General features: G+C 46.2%; 1 pseudogene; it reads right to left on the reverse strand.

Moving 5' to 3' along the window:
• Positions 1–1,655: 1,655 nt before the first annotated feature.
• On the reverse strand, positions 1,656–23,075 carry LOC147359452 (SKA complex subunit 3-like; annotated as a pseudogene).
• Positions 23,076–23,613: the final 538 nt, after the last annotated feature.

Genomic DNA, 23,613 nt, shown 5'->3' on the forward strand with positions numbered 1-23,613 from the left:
TCTTTCCCTCCTTGAGCAAAACTCATGAAAAGAGCCATCTCAGTCCATTGTCTTTGCTTCTTCACCTCCGACCTCTCCACTCAACTCTAGACACCAGTCCTGAGCACTCCGTCAGATTCATCAGTGCTGTCAGTAACAGTGACTTTGCCAAGTCCAGTGGTAATTCTGTCTTTTTTTACTTGGATTCTCAACAATACTGATAAAATTGATCACTCTTCTTGAAATATGTTCTTCCTGTTTCCCTGGCTGCTTCTCAATCTCCTTTGCTAGATTTTTCTGCCTTTTTCCATCTTCTAAAATGAGAACTCCAGGATTCGTTCCTTAGTACACTGTGAATATACTCAGTCCTCCTTAAGCAATCCTGTCCACTCTGCGGACTTATATATACCAAGCCACAGTAAACAGTGTACAAAAGGTTGAAACAGTTCAGGAGTTAGCATCATTATACTATAAGGTTGACCAGAGCTTACCTTGAAAAACAAGGTAATATTATACTTAGCAAAACTTAAATTATAACTACACAGTAGTTCCTAGGACAGAGAATAAGTTTTTCTTTAGGGACAATTTTCTGACAAAATGAAGAGACACAACGTGACGGGTCTTCCCACATGACTTGCAAGGCACAACCATAAAAGAGGATAATCTTTGCTGAATCAGCCCGATGTAGATCATAAGGCTCTTGGGCTCCATGGACAGGGCAGCCTGATGCTCTCAGAGACAGGTCTGCAGGCACAGCTGATAGTTCAGAGAGGAGCACCCACTCAGGAGGACGCCCAGGATCTTCCAGAGGGTGAGGCTCGGGCTCTGTTGGGCACTGAGCTACATGGGAGTCTGGGGAGGTCACAGTCATGTGCTGGAAGGGCTGATTTGAGAGAATGAAATTGACAAGTCAGAGGAAAACATCCATCCTGACATGACAGCAGCTGAGTGTATAAGTCCAAATGTTTGAGACACCCACTTCAGTTTAGCTACTGAGGCCTGTAAATTCCTTTTTTTCTGAATCAATTTAGGCTGTCTTTTGTAAACAACAGTGTCTTAAAGAGCACTGTTGAAATAAAAGGTGTAGAAGACTTGGGACAGTCATCAGAGGAGACAATGGGCAGAGCCAATCCCAAGGAAGAAGCCCAGCTCTAGCAACAACTGTCCAGCCCTGAGAAGACTGAAGGTGGTCTCATGTGAATGACAAACAGTAACGTTTAAATTTCAAAAATTATTTATCCTGCTGCTGCTGCTAAGTCACTTCAGTCGTGTCCGACTCTATGTGATCCCACAGACGGCAGCCACCAGGCTCCCCCGTCCCTGGGATTCTCCAGGCAAGAACACTGGAATGGGTTGCCATTTCCTTCTCCAATTTATCCTACTTCCTAATATTATTTAAACCACACAGTTACACAAGTCAGGGTAAACTTGAAATCAATGAAATAATAATGATCTTTCAAAACTGAGTAGCTGATCTACACATCAACAAGACAGGTTAGATTAAATCAAACTTAACAAAAAGAATTTTATGACATCAGAGTCCATACTCATCTTTAATATGAGTCAGTTTTTCAAAAGGGGGAAGACGTAGGGGAATGTCAAAAACAAAGTGAGACCAGATTTGCTTTCATCTCTGTTCGGTTTCTATAATGGAAGGATGGACCCACATCATTTCTTCACCAGTTTTCTTTGTTGCCAGCATCTCACACGTTCTGTCCTCCATGCCGAGGAAGGAATAGTTTGCTGGGTGGCACCACTCTAATTGCTACCAGAGTTGCTAGGTTTGAGTTACATTTTGACAAAATCTGGCAAATATCTTTTGGAATCTTCTGTAGTAACTTCTGGAGGTGTAGGTGTTTTGAGAAAATTCTTGTAAGAAGAAATCGTAGGAGAAGAGGGACCTGCAAAATTCTCAAAACACTTGTCTGAATTTGAAGCTAACAATGCACTTTCTTTCATTTCCAAATCATTTGATGAACTGTTTGCTTTTGATAATGGATAATTTGTGGATTTTTTTCACAGCTATTTGTAAGGCCTCCCCAGATAGCCATTTTGCTTTTTTGCATTTCTTTTCCATGGGGATGGTCTTGATCCCTGTCTCCTGTACAATGTCACGAACCTCAGTCCATAGTTCATCAGGCACTCTATCAGATCTAGTCCCTTAAATCTATTTCTCACTTCCACTGTATAAATCATAAGGAATTTGATTTAGGTCATACCTGAATGGTCTAGTGGTTTTCCCTACTTTCTTCAATTTAAGTCTGAATTTGGCAATACGGAGCTCATGATCTGAGCCACAGTCAGCTCCCGGTCTTGTTTTTGCTGACTGTATAGAGCTTCTCCATCTTTAGCTGCAAAGAATATAATCAATCTGATTTCGGTGTTGACCATCTGGTGATGTCCATGTGTACAGTCTTCTCTTGTGTTGTTGCAAGTTGTTTGCTATGACCAGTGTGTTCTCTTGGCAAAACTCTATTAGCCTTTGCCCTGCTTCATTCTGTATTCCAAGGCCAAATTTGCCTGTTACTCCAGGTGTTTCTTGACTTCCTACTTTTGCATTACAGTCCCCTAGAATGAAAAGGACATCGTTTTTGGGTGTTAGTTCTAAAAGGTCTGGTAGGTCTTCATAGAACCATTCAACTTCAGCTTCTTCAGCATTACTGGTTGGGGCATAGACTTGGATTACTGTGATATTGAATGGTTTGCCTTGGAAACGAACAGAGATTATTCTGTCGTTTTTGAGATTGCATCCAAATGCTGCATTTCAGACTCTTTTGTTAACCATGATGACTACTCCATTTCTTCTAAGGGATTCCTGCCCTCAGTAGTAGATATAATGGTCATCTGAGTTAAATTCACCCATTCCAGTCCATTTTAGTTCACTAATTCCTAGAACGTTGATGTTCACTCTTGCCATCTCCTGTTTGACCGCTTCCAATTTGCCTTGATTCATGGACCTGACATTCCAGGTTCCTGTGCAATATTGCTCTTTACAGCATCGGACCTTGCTTCTATCACCAGTCACATCCACAACTGGGTATTGTTTTTGCTTTGGCTCCATCCTTTACTTTGCCAACAAAGGTCCATCTAGTCAAGGCTATGGTTTTTCCAGTGGTCATGTATGGATGTGAGATTTGGACTGTGAAGAAAGCTGAGTGCCGAAGCATTGATGCTTTTGAACAGTGGTGTTGGAGAAGACTCTTGAGAGTCCTTTGGACTGCAAGGAGATCCAACCAGTCCATTCTAAAGGAGATCAGCTCTGGGTGTTCTTTGGAAGGAATGATGCTAAAGGTGAAACTCCAGTACTTTGGCCACCTCATGCGAAGAGTTGACTCACTGGAAAAGACTCTGATGCTGGGAGGGATTGGGGGCAGGAGAAGAAGGGGATGACAGAGAATGAGATGGCTGGATGGCATCACTGACTCAATGGACGTGAGTTTGAGTGAACTCCAGGAGTTGGTGGTGGACAGGGAGGCCTGGCATGCTGTGATTCACGGGGTCGCAAAGAGTCGGACACGACTGAGTGACTGAACTGAACTGAACTGAATTTGTGGATACCAAAGCCGTGCTGCTCTTTGCAGAAGGGACTGTCAAACCAGGAGTGCAGAAGGGAGAATGGGTGTGCTCAGCATCATTTTTTTCCAACGGCTGGGTCTTGAGGCCAGGAGTGGCAAAGACATTATCATTGGGCACTCGTTCTATTTCTGTGGTCTCCTCACTGTTAGTCTTTACATTTTTAAGTCCAACTGTATAATCGTCATTTAAGCACATAGTATATTCAGAGATACCAAAGTGTTCTAATTTAGGAGTTACACACTCAAAATCATCCATCTTTAGTGCACATTTTGGAGTTTTTACTAGTGACTATTTGTAAAATAGAGTTAAATTTTTTGGCTCTTCTTTCTGGTTGTTTATTGCTTGGGGTGAGTTTGGCAGAACTTGAGATACAATGTACTATTCAAGTAATATTTAGTGCTCTAAGCACTTCTGTTTCTGAGAAGTCACCTCGTAGTTCACAGTTTTCTGATTTTGGACTTGAGTAGTACATTGTATCCCAAGTTCTGCCAAACTCACCCCAAGCAGTAAACAACCAGAAGGAAGAGCCAAAAGAGATCTTCACGACCCAGATAATCATGATGGTGTGATCACTCACCTAGAGCCAGACATCCTGGAATGTGAAGTCAAGTGAGCCTTAGAAAGCATCACTACGAACAAAGCTAGTGGAGGTGATGGAATTCCAGTTGAGCTATTCCAAATCCTGAAAGATGGAATTCCTTTGTCTTGCAGGCTAGCTATGGCGCGGACTAAGCAAACGGCTCGAAAGTCCACCGGCGGCAAGGCGCCGCGCTAGAAAAATTAAAAAAAAAAAAATCCTGAAAGATGATGCTGTGAAAGTGCTGCACTCAATATGCCAGCAAATTTGGAAAACTCAGCAGTGGCCACAGGACTGGAAAAGGTCAGTTTTCATTCCAATCCCAAAGAAAGGCAATGCCAAAGAATGTTCAAACTACTGCACAATTGCTCTCATCTCACACGCTAGTAAAGTAATGCTCAAAATTCTCCAAGCCAGGCTTCAGTAATACATGAACTGTGAACTTCCAGATGTTCAAGCTGGTTTTAGAACAGGCAGAGGAACCAGAGATCAAATTTCCAACATCCGTTGGATCATCGAAAAAGCAAGAGAGTTCCAGAAAAACATCTATCTCTGCTTTATCGACTGTGGCAAAGCCTTTGACAGTGTGGATCACAATAAACTGTGGAAAACTCTGAAAGAGATGGGAATACCAGACCGCCTGACCTGCCTCTTGAGAAACCTATATGCAGGTCAGGAAGCAACAGTTAGAACTGGACATGGAACAACAGACTGGTTCCAAATAGGAAAAGGAGTACGTCAAGGCTGTATATTGTCACCCTGCTTATTTAACTTATATTTGGAGTACATCATGAGAAATGCTGGGCTGGAAGAAGCACAAGCTGGAATCAAGATTGCCTGGAGAAATATCAATATCAATATGTCACCTCACATATGCAGATGACACCACCCTTATGGCAGAAAGTGAAGAGGAACTAAAAAGCCTCTTGATGAAAGTGAAAGTGGAGAGTGAAAAAGTTGGCTTAAAGCTCAACATTCAGAAAACGAAGATCATGGCATCTGGTCCCATCACTTCATGAGGAATAGATGGGGAAACAGTGGAAACAGAGTCAGACTTTATTTTTTTGGGCTCCAAAATCACTGCAGATGGTGACTGCAGCCATGAAATTGAAAGACACTTACTCCTTGGAAGGAAAGTTATGACCAACCTAGATAGCATATTCAAAAGCAGAGATATTACTTTGCCAACAAAGGCCTGTCTAGTCAAGGCTATGGTTTTTCCAGTGGTCACATATGGATGTGAGAGTTGGACTGTGAAGAAGGCTGAGCGCCGAAGAATTGATGCTTTTGAACCGTGGTGTTGGAGAAGACTCTTGAGAATCCCTTGGACTGCAAGGAGATCCAACCAGTCCATCCTAAAGGAGATCAGTCCTGGGTGTTCATTGGAAGGACTGATGTTGAGTCTGAAACTCCAATACTTAGGCCACCTCATGCAAAAAGTTGACTCATTGGAAAAGACCTTGATACTGGGAGGGATTGAGAGCAGGAGGAGAAGGGGATGAGAGAGGATGAGATGGCTGAATGGCATCACTAACTTGTTGGACATGAGTTTGAGTGGACTCTGGGGGTTGGTGATGGACAGGGAGACCTGGCATGCTGCGATTCATGGGGTCACAAAGAGTTGGACACGACTGAGTGACTGAACTGAACTGAACTGGACTCTGGTTTAGAGTCAGTGACTTCTTGTTCATCCACTGAATTTTTCTTGGCATGTGGATTATATTCATACTTATGGAAAAACTCTTTCATTTTCATGATATCCACTGAATTCTTTTTCATCAATATTTTTGTTGCCTTTATGAAACCAACGCTTTGTTGACTTTCCAAGCTTGCTTTATCAAGAATAACATTGACTTCATCCTTTAGAGTTCATACTTCCAATTCTCATTGCACAATCTTCAAAGTCACTGTCCTCTCTGTGCAGCACTAGCTGCAACCTGGCCGTCTCCCCATCCAGGATGATGGCCAGAGACCGCAGCTTCCCACCAAAGGCTGGGATCAGATCCATAGAAGAGCCTGGTTCTCCGCCTCAGCACCCACGCCCATTTGAATCCTAGCACCGGAAATGCCATAGGCTCCGGGAGCCTCGAAAGGCCTTTTTTGCAACCAAAAATTCTTGAAGACTTGAGAAAATGTGCTGCTTTATCTCAACATGTCATTAAACGTTCATTGTCCTCAGGAATATATTAATAGTATTGACAATAAAACAAGAAGAAGGATTTTAGAAAAACCAAGCTGTAAGCAAACCTCATTGCTGACAAACTTAAGCTCTCGAAGACTTGGCGGATGAAACTAAAATGATGAGGATAATGAGCATGATATAGATTATACACAAAACATGCCAGGGGATAAAGTCACCCACAGAAAGCCGGGAGAGCTCAGAGAGAAGGGTTCTGCTCAGAACCCCACAAACACAGGCATTCAAGAGGAAGGCAGAACCAGAGACATCCAGGGAGGGGAAAAGAAATCTTTCTAGTGCTGTGAGGGGAAGAGGGTCGTGTGCTGGGACGTCTGAAAACAGGCAGGGACTAGGGACGTTAAGACTGAAAAAAAATAGGTAGCAACCAAGGAGGTGCTAGTGTCCCTAATTTTTAAGAGGTGCTGAGAGCTGAGCCAGGGAAGGATGGGGAGGATGGGGAGGTCCCTGACAAGGCACATGGAAGAAAGCCTGGTAACTGACTCAAGACATCTGCTCTAAGGTGGACCCTGAGAACTGTGTTACTTATTAACAGCTACTCACAAATGCAAATGGCTTTACTTTCAAAGGGAGGGAGGAAAGGAAGGGAGAGAAGGGAGGGAAGGGGAAAGTAGAGAGGATTTAATACCACCCTTGGGCTCCCCAGGTGGCACTAGTGGTAAAGAATCCACCTGCCCATGCAGGTGATGTAAAAGACGCGGGTTGGATCCCTGGGATGGGAAGATCCCCTTGAGAAGAGAATGGCAACTCACTCCGGTATTCTCACCTGTAAAATCCCATGGACAGAGGAGCCTGGCTGGCTGCAGTTCATCAGGTCACAAAGAGTAGGAGAGGACTGAGCAGCTGAGCACACATGCACACAATATCACCTGTAGTTACCTATACTCTGATACAATTTCTGGAAATAATGCAATGTAGGAGAGTTGGCACTGGGGTGCTGGGAATTGTCCATGATCCTGCATTTTAAAAGATGCCATGTGGCTGCTGCTGTGAAAGAGGGCATATGGAAATGCGAGGCAGGTCAGAAGGCCACTGCAGAATCCAGGAAAGTGATGAGAGCACAGCCTCTCCACAGGCAGAGGGGCATCCACGGTGGAAATGGACCTGGAAATTGGAGAGCCTCCTGGAAGGGGAAGCAGTGGGAAATGAACCCAGGAGCCCGGAGGACGCAGATCCCCCGGAGAGGCTTGTGTGCCCGGGAAGGGGCCACTTTACCTTTGGAGGTCAGGCTGGGAGGACGGACGTGGGTGTAGGTAAATTGTAGGTAAAGGGTGGGAAGTTACCAGAAAGCACACGCATGACCTCAATTTTCTCAGTGACTCACAAGGTGAGTTTGTCTGCTGAGAGCAGGGGCGGGCAGGAATTGAGAATGAGTCTTGAGGAAAGCGCTGAGGTCTATAAATAGTCTTCTAACTAATCAGTTGCTGAGGGGGACTGCGGGTCTGTCTTCCGGCATCGGAGGCATGAAGGCGACCTCTTACCGGGGACCACGGTCCCAGCTCTGCACCCGCTGCTGTGTGTGGGACGGACAGTTAACACTCCCATCTCCCCTGTGCTCTGCACCCCCGGGGTCACTGCTATATTTAAATAGCATGAGGGTCACTCACATTTCTGCTGCCTCTGTGAGCATTCGCGTCCTGAATAGCTAAGACACACTGGGATTTCAAATAAAACTTAAAACTAAATTGTACTATATAGACTGTCATTGCTGAGCAAAGCAGCCTAAAAATTTACAAAATATTTTTGTTGTTGTTGTTGTACAGTTGCTAAGTTATGTCGGGCTTTGCAACGCCATGAACTGCAGCACACTAGGCTTTCCTGCCCTTCACAAAATATCATTAATGAGAATTGAAACCAAAAGTGATTTCTGCTTACAATATTCTGGTTAAGTGTTTCTGAGTTTTGCTCCAAATCTACAATAAACAGAATGTTATTTCCCTATCCTCCATACAGATTAAACTTTTTTTCAGTTATACGTATACATGTATCTATTATTTTCCAATTTTTTTTCCCAATTAGGTTGTTACATAATATGGAGCATAGTTGCCTGTGAAAGTTTTGCTTTTAAAAGAAGAAAAAGATTATAGAGGATTTGCCAACACCAGACAATGAATTATTTGCAAAGATTCCTTGTGGTATATTACACAACTCAGTCTGCTTTCATATATATAGTGTCCCACATGGAGAAGGAAATGGCAAATCACTCCAGTATTCTTGCCTGCGAAACCCCATGGACAGAGGAGCCTGGCGGGCTACAGTCCATGCGGTCACAAAGAGACACCACTGAACAACTGAGCACGAACACATGCTTGGTAGCGACTCAGTTATTTTTGTGCTGCGTGAGTCACTCTTGTCTTGTTTCAAACTGAATGGGAAAAATAGGAAATAAATAAAAGTGAAAACTTTGTTTACCAGAAAAAAAAAAATAGCATGAGGCCTGGAGGAAGCTACTGATTCCAAAGTGGGAGCTTTTAAAAAATGGTTTGGATTATTGTTGGGAAATTTTTTTGTGCTCAAAATATATAGCTTATACATACATATACATACAATGAGTGAATATATACTTTGTGTATTTAATGACAGTATACATGTACATGTGTCATAGCACTAATATGTGTGTGTATATGTTTGTAGGTATGCAGACATATGGGTATTATAAATGTATATGTGTGTATACACATATGCATATAATCCATATGGGTTTCCCTAGTGGCTAAGATGGTAAAAAAAATCTGCCTGCAACACAGGAGACTCAGGTTCAGTTCCTGAATGGGGAAGATCCCCTGGAGAAGGGAATAGCAACCCACTCCAGTCTTCTTGCCTGGAGAATCCCATGGACAGAGGACCCTGGTGGGCTACAGTCCATGGGTTGCAAAGAGTCGGACACGACTAAAGTGACTGAATACAGTACAGTACCTTTTCCTTAAAGTCCTTCAACAGTTCCCCATTTTCTCCTGACCAAGTCCCAGCCAGGCCCTTCATGGACTGGGTCCTGCTTGTCTCCTCTGATGTCTGTCCTTCTTGAACCCCAGGCTCCACCCAGGCCAGGTAGCTTGCATTTCTCCCATAATGCATCTGTGCTTTGCTTGCTTGGGTTCTGATTTCTGTGACGCTGTTCTCAGCCCCCACCACCTTCCAGATGGAAAACACCTTCTTATCCACCTCAGCTCCTCTAGAGAATGTTTCCCAAGATTCCGTTGTTTCAAATCCTCCAGCCCTTACCAGGGAAATGACTGCTTTCTCTCTCTCTCTCTTCTTCACTGTCCCTTGTACACATCATTCTCACAGCAAATATAGTATTAAATGCACTTGTTTATTTACAGGTCTGTCTTCCTGTGTGCTTCCCAGGTGGCACTGGTGGTAGAGAGCCTGCCCGCCAATGCAGGATCCACAAGAGAATGAGTTCCATCCTGGATCGGGAAGGTCCCCTGGAGGAGGGCATGGCAACCTACTCCAGTATTCTTGCCTGGAGAATTCCATGGACAGAGGAGCCTGGCAGGCTACAGTCCAGTGCGTCACAAAGAGTCAGACACGACTAAAGTGACTTAGCACGCTCAATGTCTTCCTATGCCATACCCTGGGGGGCAGGGGCAAAATCTGTTTATATAGTATGGTTTTAAAATCTTTGGCTCAAACTATGTGACCTTGGGCTGAAGAAGGCAATGGCACCCGACTCCAGTACTCTTGCCTGGAAAATCCCATGGATGGAGGAGCCTGGTAGGCTGTAGTCCATGGGGTCGCTAGGAGTCGGACATGACTGAGCGACATCCCTTTCACTTTTCACTTTCATGCATTGGAGAAGGAAATGGCAACCCACTCCAGTGTTCTTGCCTGGAGAATCCCAGGGACAGGGGAGCCTGGTAGGCTGCCGTCTGTGGGGTCACACAGAGTCGGACACGACTGAAGCAACTTAGCACTTAGCACTAGCACATGTGACCCTGGGCTATGTAACCTCACTCAGCACAAGAGATATGTAACCTCTTCTATATCTGTTCCATCTTCCATACAATTCGAATGGTAATCATAGTCTCTATGCCATAGAATAGTTATGAAGCATAAATGAAATAATGCATGTGAAGTGCTTAGAGAAGATCTGATATAGTCAACCAAGTGTTTGATCTAAGGAAGTATATAACTGATAACAACTGTTCAGTGGTTAAAAGGATGAATATTTATCATTGAGAATTGATAAGAAGAATGAATAACCTAATCCCAGATGTTTATTTAGAAAGACAAATGAGGAAGTTGAATGACTGGAAGAAAGAATATTATAAGGGAACATCTTTTGGTGTCTGTATGGTCAAAATACCTCCAAAGACCTCTCAAGTTTCTGCCATAAACTCTTGCAGTCCTCCAAAACCAGCCTAACCAGGCTACAGAGATCTTTAAAACATCACAGTCTTCTTAGAAAACAAAAACTCAGCGAAACCAATAAGAAAGGCTCACTGCCATAGTTCTCACTACGAAGCCGGCAGAGGCTCATTGTGCTTTAAGAATGCAAGCCAGTCCGGCTGTAGACTTTGAGGAACTTTTGTGTGTTTTCTATACTGACCCACTTGCATCAAAATGTTGGCAAACTAGGCTCACTCCTGAAAGTTAAATAGTAAATAATATTTTCTCCAACTAGCCTGGCTTATGGGCATAAATTCTTATTTTACATGAGCAGGTTCTATCTACTTTCAAGGTACGCAGCTGACTTCAACAGTGGACATTAAACACTACATAATATACATGCATCATTTGCTATAAGGCAACACACGATGCAGTGAACATTACTGGAGTCTTCCTGGTGATGGTACCTGATTTCCATGCCACCGTGTTAAAGTGGACTTCACACCCAGTCTCAGGGGTGGATCTTGTGATCCAGGTCTAAGCCATCAGGATGTCTCATTTCCCTATCCTTTGATCTTCGTGGACCATATGTGACCTAGTCAAAGCCAATGACGTGCAATGACATTTTCACTGCATCTTCTGGGGAAGAGACTGTCACATAAAACCTTTGGCATAAAATATAAGAGAATAAGTGGGTTAGCGGGGACCTTTCTGCCATAAAATCCAAGGCTGAAGTCAACACAAAGGGAGGCAGAGCAAAGAATAAAGTTTTTAAAATTAGGCAGGTGCCACGGAGAAGTCTGAGCCCTGAATTGAGTCTTGTCTGTAGCTAGCATTCTCTTTTCAGTGTCTGAGTCAATAAATTCCCTTTTTGACTAAGACAGTTTGGGTTGGGTTTTTCTGTAACCGCAACTAAATAATCCCAACTGGCCCTCATCAAAGTCACTCTTCCCAAACGGGAGCTCCACACTCTGATTCTATCAAAAAGATACCTGGTGTCTCTGGAGAACTCAGATGTGAATGAATCACAGCGTATTCAGGAGGATAAGTGTCTTGGGTAAGAAAATATCTCCTTTGGGGAGGCCTGTGGTTCATGTTTCTGTGTGGGCCAGGAAACTCCTATAAATTTCACCTGTTGACACATTTTCTTTGCAGGCATTTTGCTGCTTCATGGGGAGGAGCAGGAAACAGAGGTGGAGGAGGGAAGGCGTGAGGCAAATATGAATGATTGTGCAGGAAGCAATACAGCTGATGGCCTTTAGCAGAGGGCTGGCATGTGGGTACATGCGGTGTGAATTCACAGTGGAGGAACTAATCAGGCAACGTTATCTGATCTGGAACAACAAGAAAAAGAAAGGGTCTCTTTCATTTTCCCCTGCTTTGGTCTCTCTGAAAGCCTTTATCAAGGGGACAGGCCTTGGAAGCACCCAACCAGAAAACCGTGACTTTGGATTGTGCTAAAGTGGGGACCCGGGATCTGGCTTGTTTTCCAGGGACCGACTGTCGTTTCATTTTCAGAATGGAGCTGGAATTTTGTTCTGTGAAAATAGAACAGGTTCTGGACTGAAAACAAAAATCAGACATGCTGATGCTTGAATATGAAGAAGTACAGAGTTTCATAAGTTCTTCTGAGTAATAGAGGCTAGTCTCCAGCCTGGGGGTGAGGAGGTGGTGAGAGCAGAACCAGAGTCTGGGAGGTTATTTCTCATGTAAAATTCAAAAGCCCAAAGCAATACATTGAACAATCAAAATGCAAAGCAGCAGAGCCTTCAGGAGGGGACTTGGCCTTTGGGTACCATGATGGGTTTCAAACTTGCTTCTGTCCCACACTGTCTCCATGGTGATGAGAAGTTAGTTATCTTCTCTGAATCTGTTTCCTTATCTTTAAGCATCAGTTAGGTTCTTGAGAGAAGTACATAGGTTGGATTGTATCAAGAGTTTTGTTGTGGTTCAGTTGCAAAGTCATGTCCAACTCTTTGTGACCCCATGGACTGCAGCAAGCTAGGCTTCCCTATCCTTCACTCTCTCCGAGAGTTTGCTCAAATGCAAGTCTGTTAAGTCAGTGATGCCATCCAATCATCTCATCCTCCATCACCCCCTTCTCCTCCTTCCCTCAATCTTTCCCAGCATCAGTCTTTTCCAATGAGTCGGCTCTTCACATCAGGTGTTTATGCATCGAGAGTTTATGGCCCATTGTAAGAACCTAAATAGAACCTAAATAAATGGTAATGACACATTTTCACTTTCTCTAGGAAGATTTAGATCAAATACAGGTTTGTATATACCAATACATGGGTACCTTCTTCTCATATGGCAGATAGAGGGGGCAAAGTTCAGTTTCACCTTAATGCGATTTTTTAAAAAATATCAAGAGAAAATCACCGACTTGCTGCCGTATCTCTGCACTTGTCCAGCTTCTTTGAAAGAAAGATCTTGTCTTTCAAAAGACAAGATATGTTGAAAGCAAAATCTTGTCCCTACACTACCGACAACTCTTTAATTCCAGACTGGCTAGAGACAAACCAAAATCAAAAGACCTCCATTGGACCGTTGATTTCTTGAGTATGAAAAGGAAAGTGTTAGTCACTTGGTCGTGCCCAGCTCTTTTGCAACCCTATAGACTGTAGCCTGCCAGGCTTCTCTGTCCATGGGACTTCCCAGGCAAGAATACTGGAGTGGGTTGCCATTCCTTTCTCCAGGGGATCTTCCCAAGTCAGAGAGTGAACCCACGTCTCCTGCATCGCAGGCAGATTCTTTACCAGTGCACTACCAGGGAAGCCCTTGGGATTTGCTCCTTACTTCCCTGGTGGCTCAGACAGTTAAGCGTCTATCTATAATGTGGGAGACTAGGGTTCGATTCCTGGGTCAGGAAGGTCCCTGGAGAAGGAAATGGCAATCCACTCCAGTACTATTGCCTGGAAAATCCCATGGACAGAGGAGCCTGGTAGGCTACAGTTCATGGGGTTGCAAAGAGTCGGACACGACTGAGCGATCTTCACCGTAACACCGTATATCAATTCTACTTCAGTTTTAAAAGGATGGGCCCTTTTTTCAACGGATAATGAGAATAACAGAACTTGGTGCTCAGTCAGAAGTATCTGCTCCAGCTAGTTTCTTTTGCTGTGTTACTATGAAGTCTGGGATATTCTGGACCAGAGGAAGGGAGACTATGGTAGGAAGATTTCTGCTTAGAAATAAGACTTGGAGAAGGATCTAGCCCTTGGCCTTGCCTCTAACTCATGTGCTTCTCAAGCACCAAACGAGCTTCCATCTCTGGTCTTGTTCTTCGCAGTGAATACATCCCGCCCTACATGATGCCATGAAAATCTCCCACCCGTAGCGTGCAGCCCACAGCGCCCACTGCCAGGGACTTGGCCTGCTCGCCCCAGCTCTGCCTGCCAGACCACCCCTTTCACTGCAGCCTGCTGGCCCCAGGCCTCACTCCAATTCAGCCCACCAGACAAGCTTCTAGTAGGGCTGATGCTGACCTGGCCAACCGGGTGATTTTGCTTCCCTTGACATTTTCAACAGGGTGAAAAAAGTGACTATCTCTGCATCCCATTGAAACCTGGCTAAAACTTTCCCTCAGCATTCCAGCTAGCATCAACTTGTTTCTCCAAGTACTCTTCAAACAGACATCTTCAAATCCAAGTTCTTTGGAAGCTGCCACGCTCCTTCTCAACAGCCTGGCACATTCTTTTTAGTGACACTTTGGATTCTTCCTAGGTGAAAGCTGAGAGATATAAAGGCATTGTAAAAGAATTCTGAAGGGTTTGGGCAGGATTATTCTAAGGAATTTATCCACCCACTTCAAGCAATTTTCTTTTGTTGATCTTTAGGATTACTAGGGAAGCAGCCAGGGCTTTTGCTGATGGATCCCAGAATCTCATCCTTGTGGGTGCATAGAGTGTGGTATTGCCAGTGCAAAGGTTTTTTTTTTTTTCCTCTGACTGGCTCAAAGTGGGATACCAGAGCTAAGTAAGAAATAAGCCCATGTAAGAATGAGAAGATTTAAGGATTATAATTGATTCTCCCAAACTTAGCTTAGAAGAGCAGGGTGGGGGTAATGGGGAGCAATTTTCATCTTTCTCCATCACATACTCAGGCCTCACCTGAGAAACAGTGTACCACCCACCGTCCATTTAAAGGTGAGGTTTTTCTTGGAGGGGTGTGTTGTGTGTGTGTGTGTAAAAGACGCTAGCGTTAGCAAGACTTGATCAATGGAACTGGTGCTAACTGGAGTTAACAGCTGCTGATAAATCAGGGAAATACAGGAGAAAAGAGATAAAGCATAGAAAACACCAGAGTTGGCCTCATTGAATTACACCAGGACAATGAGACCAGGGCCGTCTGCACACCAAAGGCCTTCCTCTTGGGTTCTTTGGGCAGAATTAGCAAAAAAACAAGTTGCAGAAGAGCCCTTTCTCCAGCCAGAATTCTTAGTAGGCAGTCATGTGGGGGTAATCGCCTCTTTGTCTGGCTCCGATTCCCTCTCGCCCTCAGACCCTCTGATTTCTGCCTGAATGGAAAGAACTCACAGCAGTTGAGTCTGGGAGAAGCGTGGGCAGTGGGGGTCGGGGGGAGAGGAGAGGAGCTCCACCATCTGGACAAAGGCCTTGGAGGTCTCCTCTCCCCACGTGGAGACAGGCAGGAAGGAGGCTGGTAGTCACACTGGTGGAGATGATTGCTCCTTCACTATCTGCCCTCACCTTTACGACATGCCATGAGATGGGAATTATTGACCCCATCTTCACAGAACAAATAAGGTTAAATAAGTTGCCCAAACTCCCCAGCTACCATGTGGTGGGCTGGAGAATTTTTCCTACATCAGTCCAAGGGCAGGAGATGACTCAGCCATGGGGGGAAGGGACTGGGGATCTGGACAAGGCTTGACATCCTGAAACATGAGAGTCAGGGGCGGGGTGTGTGTGTGTGTGTGTGTGTGTGTGTGTGTGTGTACTTGGTTGCTCAGTCGTGCCCGACTCTTTACAGCCCCATGGACTGCACACCCCCAGGCTCCTCTGTCCATGGGATTCTCCAGGCAAGAATACTGGAGCAGGTTACCATTTCCTTCTTCAGGGGATCTTTCTGACCCAGGGACCAAACTTGAGTGTCCTCCTTGGCAGACGGGTTCTTTACCACTAGGGCCAGGCGCTCAGTGATAAATGATACCCCGGTCTCACAGAGGTAGAGACAGAAAGAGAGACTGATCTGGCCTGCCCCACACCACTAAACTATTTTATTTTACTACTTTCATTTTCAGATGGTTTATGTATATGTATATATATATATATATATATATATATATATATATATATATATAAAAACAGGGAAAGGCAGACTTCTTTTGCTACAGACTCTTTCCTTTTTGGTTGCTGTCTTTTTCTATGTCATTAAAGACTGAGATTTTAAGATGTCGAATTCCAATCTAGAAGTTAATGAGGTAAGCAAAACTCAGTGGCAAACCAAGGAAATTAATTTAATACCCTCTCTTGAGGCCCTGGCAAGTATTCCCACATCATTTGGAGTAAGAGTCTGGCAGTGGTCACAGAAAGCAGACACTATTGTTATAAGTTCAGGCTGGCATGCAGTTAAGCTGCATCCCTCGCAGGGAGATGTGGCTGTCTGTGGTCCAGCATCCATCCTGCTCCGGACAGAGGACTGTTGTTGTTCAGTCAGTCAGTCGTGTCCAACTAAGTCTTTGTGACCCCATGGACTGCAACACACCAGCCTTTCCTGTCCTTCACTATCTCCCAGAGTTTGCTCAAACTCAGGTGCATTGAGTCGGTGATGCCATCCAACCAACTCATCCTCTATCATCCCCTTCTCCTCCTGCCTTCAATCTTTCCCAGCATCAGAGTCTTTTCCAATGAGTCGGCTCTTCACATCAAGTGGACAAAGTATTGGAGCTTCAGCTCCAGCATCAGTCCTTCCAGTGAATATTCAGGGTTGATTTCCTTTAGGATTAACTGGTTTGATCTCCTTGCAGTCCAAGGAACTCTCAAGAGTCTTCTTCAGCACCACTGTTCGAATGGTCAGTGGATAATGAGCAGAACTGGTTCATACCAATCCCAGCTCTGGATCACAAATCACTTGTGACCTTCCACGCCCTCTTCTCTTCCAGCCATGGGAATGAGTGGACCCCAGAAACTGTATCAAGAGCCACATGCTGAACCTGGTGAAGCCACAGATAAGGTGGTGAGCTGTTTGGCTGGGAGAGTCAGCCTTGGACTGTCTGGAAATCAGGACATAAACTTGTGGCATGTAGAGCAGCTACCATGGGGTGATTTTTCTGCTACAGCAGCTGACACTTCCTTAACAAACACAGTCAAAGCCAGCTTCTGCTCGCCTTCCTGGCATCAGGATGGGAACCAAAAAGCTCGAGACCTGGGAGAATAAAACCCACTCTTCCAGAAAACAAAAAGACCTATGGACTTCTAAGCCTCAGGACTTTCTTCTCTTGTGTTTATGTCCCAACTACAGGGAGTGTGGAAAGAATTTCAAAAACATTTTCTTTATCTGATTTAGAAAGCAGCATCCAATTGTGGCACCCAGAATATTTATATCTCATTGGAGGGTAAAGTCATAAATTAAAACGATCTTTTTTAGATGATGGTGGGAGAAGGCCAAAGGAAATTAGCTTAAAGAGCGAATGATAGGGTTTTTAGGTAGTTTTATTGCCGTAAATAAAAAGTAGCAAATGAAGCAACTGACAAACAACTAATCTCAAAAATATACAAGCAACTCCTACAGCTCAACTCCAGAAAAATAAACGACCCAATCAAAAAATGGGCCAAAGAACTAAATAGACATTTCTCCAAAGAAGACATACAGATGGCTAACAAACATGAAAAGATGCTCAAATCACTCATTATCAGAGAAATGCAAATCAAAACCACTATGAGGTACCATTTCACGCCAGTCAGAATGGCTGCGATCCAAAAGTCTACAAGCAATAAATGCTGGAGAGGGTGTGGAGAAAAGGGAACCCTCTTACACTGTTGGTGGGAATGCAAACTAGTACAGCCACTATGCAGAACAGTGTGGAGATTCCTTAAAAAACTGGAAATAGAACTGCCTTATGATCCAGCAATCCCATTGCTGGGCATACACACTGAGGAAACCAGAATTGAAAGAGACACATGTACCCCAATGTTCATTGCAGCACTGTTTATAATAGCCAGGACATGGAAGCGACCTAGATGTCCATCAGCAGATGAATGGATAAGAAAGCTATGGTACATATACACAATGGAGTATTACTCAGCCATTAAAAAGAATACATTTGAATCAGTTCCAATGAGGTGGATGAAACTGGAGCCTATTATACAGAGTGAAATAAGCCAGAAAGAAAAACACCAATACAGTATACTAACTCATATATATGGAAATTAGAAAGATGGTAACGACAACCCTGTATATGAGACAGCAAAAGAGACACAGATGTATAGAACAGTCTTTTGGACTCTGTGGGAGAGTGAGGAGGGGGATGATTTGGGAGAATGGCATTAAAACATGTATAATATCATATAAGAAATGAATCCCCAGTCCAGGTTCGATGCACGATACAGAAAACTTGAGGCTGGCGCACTGGGATGACCCAGAGGGATGGTATGGGGAGGGAGGTGGGAAGGGGGTTCAGGATGGGGAACACATGTACACCGTGGTGGATGCATGTTGATGTATGGCAAAACCAATACAATATTGTAAAGTAAAAAAAAAAAAAAAGAGTGAATACCAGCTGCCTCCAGAAATCCTCAAAACCCTGCTTTTGTGAATCCAGACGATTTTTGTGGACCTGGCACCCATCTTTTGGGTGCAATGTGTCAGTCTAAAGTGCTTGAGGGTGTTTAAAACATTTTTTCCCTTAAACACTTTAAATCCATCCTTCCTGCAAGCGTGTTTAGTCTGGTAACGTGCACTATCTCCAATTATCTGAGCATGCTGTGTGCTAAGTCACTTCAGTTGTATCTGACTCTTTGCGACCCCATGGACTGAGCCTCCTGAGCTCCTCTGTCCATGGGATTCTCCAGGCAAGAATACTGGAGTGGGTTGCCATTTCCTTCTCCAGGGGATCTTCCTGACCCAGGGATTGAACCCATGTCTCCTGCACTCCTGCATTGCTTTAAGCCTTACTGCTGAGCCACCAGGGAAGCCTAATTATCTGAGCAATAAGTAGATTTTGTTTCCGCATCTGTCAAGTGCTGCTGCTGCTGCTAAGTCGCTTCAGTCGTGTCCGACTCTGTGCGATCTCATAGATGGCAGCCCACCAGGCTCCGCCGTCTCTAGGATTCTCCATGGAAGAACACTGGAGTGGGTTGCCATTTCCTCCTCCAATGCATGAAAGTGAAAAGTGAAAGTGAAGTCGCTCAGTTGTGTCTGACTCTTCGAGACCCCATGGACTGCAGCCCACCAGGCTCCTCCGTCCATGGGATTTTCCAGGTAAGAGTACTGGAGGCAGGTGCCATTGCCTTCTCCGCTGTCAAGTGCTACAGATTCCAGATGGGGTTAGTGAGGTTGGTTGAGCTGGTCTCCTTCATTTCCACAGGAAAGTATATGATTGGATGGAAGGCTCAGTGTCATTAGATGATGAAAGGGTTGGTGTGAAAGAGAAGTTTTCTCAAAGGAAACAAGGAATCCTGAAATAGGAGCAAGCAAGGGGGCAATAGGGCTTCCCTGGTAGCTCAGATGGTAAAGAATCTGCCTGCAATGCAGGAGACCAGGGTTCAATCCCTGGGTCAGGAAGATCCCCTGGAGAAGAGAATGGCTACCCACTCCAGTATTCTTGCCTGGAGAATCCCGTGGACAGAGGAGCCTGCCGAGCTACAGTCCACAGGGTCACAAAGAGTTGGACACGACTGAGTGACTAACACACACATACACACAATGAGGCAATGATTTTAGATGAATGGGATTTATATCAAGACCTTGGGGTCTTGATACCCAGAGCTCTCTGAAGTTCTAGTTTCAGCCTAGGTAACCAGGAATTATCACTGGAGCATCATTTATCTGGTCAGGGTGCAGAGAAGATTAGGGCTCTCTCAGAGCTGACTTACACATCTGGCCACACAGGAGAGAGCCATGAAATGAGCCAAACAACCCCTCTGCACTTAAACCTGTTAAGGGTAAAAACACATGGAGAAGATGCCCCAGGTGGCACACTGGATCTTCAGAGCTGAAAGCCGGCACCAGCGGATTACGCTCTGTTCCTGGTGTCTTTAAGACACTGCAATGAGTGTGTGGCTGGCCCTTTAAAAAAAGCACCAAGCCAGAGAAACGTCAGCCAGCAGAATTAGTCAGTTTGTTTTAGCAACAGCTTCCCGTGCCCTGGTCTCCCATTACTTCATCTGCATTCCCCAGATGCTGGGCCCACGGCCTGTGGCAGTCCCCGTCATGGTTTTCATAATCTCCCAGGGAACTCCCAGTACCTGGACAAACCCCGTGACCCCAGGACATCACCTCCTGGGTCACAGGTGGAACCTGATGCCCTCGCCTAGTATCTCTTGTTGTAACCCTACCTGCTCCCAATTGCAGACCTGCGTCAGAAGCTGCCACAGGCAGAGGGGAGGTGACCCTGTCTGGTCTTGCCCAGGTCAGCCTCGGCCACGCAATTCCAAGCAGCAGAGAAAAGTCCTGAATCCGGGGGTTGCTTAGTGAGGCTTCACTGAGAGGGTCACCCCCGTCAAGGATGGCCAGGGTCTTTGCCCAATGGCTCAGAGACCCAGCTGGTCAGTCAGCGAGTTGGCAACGCACTCTTCCTTATGCTCTCTCCCCAGGAGCGGGCATCAGAGAAATCCCCATGGAGGCAAGGGACAGAGGATGATTCCAAGGAGCTTAAAATAGAGCTTACCGGCTGGGAAGTGACATGGAATCCAAGGCGGGAGCGGGCTTCAGGCAGGGCTGGATACAGACCCCATCCAGATGCTCCTGTCAGGGATCTGGCTGTTCATCTCAGAAGGAGTGGGTCCACCTGACAGGCAGGCCTCTGCCAGAGGCAGGGATGTTCACCCCAACAGCTTAGTAACTCCAGGGGATAGGCCTGCCTGCCCTAACAACTCCAGGAGGAAAAGGCCAGAGGGTGGTCTGACCAGCCAGGCTGGACCTGAATAAGCACCAAGGCCAAGGGAAGAGATCCCTGTGGTCAGCCAGGCCTGGGCCCGTCCCTTCTCCAAGAGGCTAAGGTTGGGGCTGGAGCTACAGCTAAAGAGTATTGAAGGGTTTTCTTTACACAAAATCAAGCTCAACAATGGCCTCCATGTTGCTGGCACCAGCTATCATCCTTAGGCCTTATCTTTGCTGTGACGGACAACCACCCAAGATACCGACCTGTTCATCCCCTAGTCCTGTCTCCCTCTTAACTGGGCCTTTCTTTTCCAGTCTCTCTCTGGTCTTCCTTGGCTCCCTGACCTGCTGTCACTGGAGGCCACAAGCTCAGGCCTTGATCACTCTCTTCTCTCTGCACTGCTGCACCCCCGCTCTGCTAAACTCATCCTGCCCTGTGACCTTGAATGCCAACCCTGTGCCTCGGGCGCCAAGTCTATCCCTGGAGGACTCTCCTCTCATGGGCTGCAGACTCCACTCCTTGTCTGTGGTGATGGACCGTCCTCTGGGGTCTATGCAGCCCCCAGCCCCCCACTTACACTGCCCCTCCAGCCGTCTCCTTGTCATGAGGATGGAGAGCTCCAGGTTCACTGTGGTTCAGGCCAAAAATCCACCCCCTACACCTGTGCTTCCACGCTTTCTCTCACACTCTACGTGCAGGCAGTCAGTGAATCGGGCTGTTCTAAGGCTGTCTGGACTCTGGTTCTCGCCTCCTCCAGCTTGGCCAGTCTGGGTCAAGTCATGTCATGCCTCACCAGCATGATCACAACACCCCCAACCTGGAGGCTGTCTTCTCCTTGGTCCTCTTTGGACCAAGATGAGAGGGCTCTCCTCTCAGCTGTCAGAATGAACCCGCAACACAGTCAGACGATGACTTCCTCAGGTCAGCTCCCGAAGGGACTCTCCAATCACTCAGAGTAAACCTCGTCCAGCCGTCAGCAAAGCCCCTCAGGGCCCCCACCCTCACTTCTCCCCTCCCCATCTCCCCTCTGATAAGCTCTGCCACCACCCCACCCCCACCAACATCTCCATTCACACCAGTTCCTCGACGTTCCTCTCACTCACAGAGCACAATCGTGCCTCAGGGCCTTTGCACCTGCTTTCCCCTCTGCCCAGAGTCCTCTTTCCTTCCTTATGTCTATCGGATTTTGAATCAAATATTCCTCCTCAATGAGGCCTTCTCTGACCACGTCTTTAAAAGTGCAGAACCCTTCCTGATGCTGGTACTTTTTGTCTTCCTTCACTGATGTAGTTTTCCCCACAGGAGTTTTTATGTTCTAACTCACTTGTAGTTGTTCAGTTGCTCAGTCACGTCCTTCACTATCTCCCAGAGTATGCTCAAACTCATGTCCACTGAGTTAGTGATGCCATCCAGTCATTTCATCCTCTGTCATCCCCTTCTCCTCCTGCCTTCAGTCTTTCCCAGCATCAGGGTCTTTTCCAGTGAGTCAGCTCTTCACATCAGGTGGGCAAAGTATTGGAGCTTCAGTTTCAGCATCAGTCTTTTTATTTTTAATATTTTTTTACTTATTGATTGGTTTGATTTTTTTGCATACTGGTTTTGTCCCTGTCTCTTTCCCCAGCACTGGACTATGCAGGGAGAGATGTTTTTTGTCTCTGTGTTCTAGTGTGTCTAGTGCTGGTCTGCCAGCCCTCAGTGACGTGGGGAATGAATGAAATAGAGTGACTGGCTCAGCCCCCCAATCTGACTCACACTGGCTGGGAGGCCCTCTCACCCCACTCACCTGTCTCAGCCTCTAGGGCTCTCACTGCAGAGACCAGGGGACAACACATAGTCACAGCCTAGGCCGAAACACAGTGGTAATATCCGACCAGGAGAGGTGAGGCCAGACCCCAGACCAGCAGGGTAAACGTTGGTGCGCTGACCTTCGGGTCGTGGGATGGCCCCAGTGGACAGTGGCTGGAGAGGGCCAGGCAGTGGGCAGAGTCTGTGTGTGGTGTCAGTCTTTAGTGGAACTGGCACTAGGCAGATGCCAGGGCCAGGCAGGGGAAACTGGGGACAGAACTCATGAGACACACAGAGGTCCAAGTGGCTGGGAGCCCAAACACAGCCAGTGAGCTTAACCAAAGACAAGTGATCCAGAGTCCTCTCCCAGCCAGGACTGATGGATGCCCGCTCTCTGAAGATGCCTGGCTTCCCCAAGGCCAGTGCCTGCCCTTACCTGAAAGGCTCAGCACTTTCTCTTTCTCACTTGACTGTGCTTCTTCAGGAAGGATCCCAGTGGCCTGGTTCTGGTGAGCCCTAGAGGGCAGCTTCCCCAGCTGGGCCCACACCCTCAGGAAAACAGCCATACTGCCCCCCAGACCTGGCGGCAGACAGGCTGGCTGCCAGCATGGAGGAGGCCCTGTCTTCCCAACCCCACTGCACCTGGAGCAACTTCCCTTAGCATTACAGAATCTAAAGGTGCCTTGTGGAGCTAGGGTCCAGTGTCCAGTCCTCATTTTCTCAGCCAGAAACCTGAGCCCGGAGGGTTGGGTTAGCGGCAGTGGCCGCACAGTGCTGGTGCTTAGCTGCGGGCTCTCCCAAGACCGTCCTATTGAAAGTTGCTTGCATTTCCAAGACCAGGCCTGGCTGCCTTTCCTGTGAATTGTTGCTATTGATTAGTCACTAAGTCGTGTCCGACTCTTTGCGACCCCACCAACTGCAGCCCACCAGGCTCCTCTGTCCATGGGATTCTCCAGGCAAGAATACTGGAGTGGGTTGCCCTGACCTCTCCCAGGGGATCTTCCTGACCTAGGGATCAAATCTGGGTCCTCGCACAGCAGGCAGATTCTTTACCATCTGAGCCACCAGGGAAGCCCCAAGAATATTGGAGTGGGTAGCCATTTC

This window comes from Bos grunniens, chromosome 14 (assembly GCF_055505025.1).
Source record: "Bos grunniens cultivar Pamir isolate PY7600 chromosome 14, Bosgru_T2T1.0, whole genome shotgun sequence".
Taxonomy (NCBI): domain Eukaryota; kingdom Metazoa; phylum Chordata; class Mammalia; order Artiodactyla; family Bovidae; genus Bos; species Bos grunniens.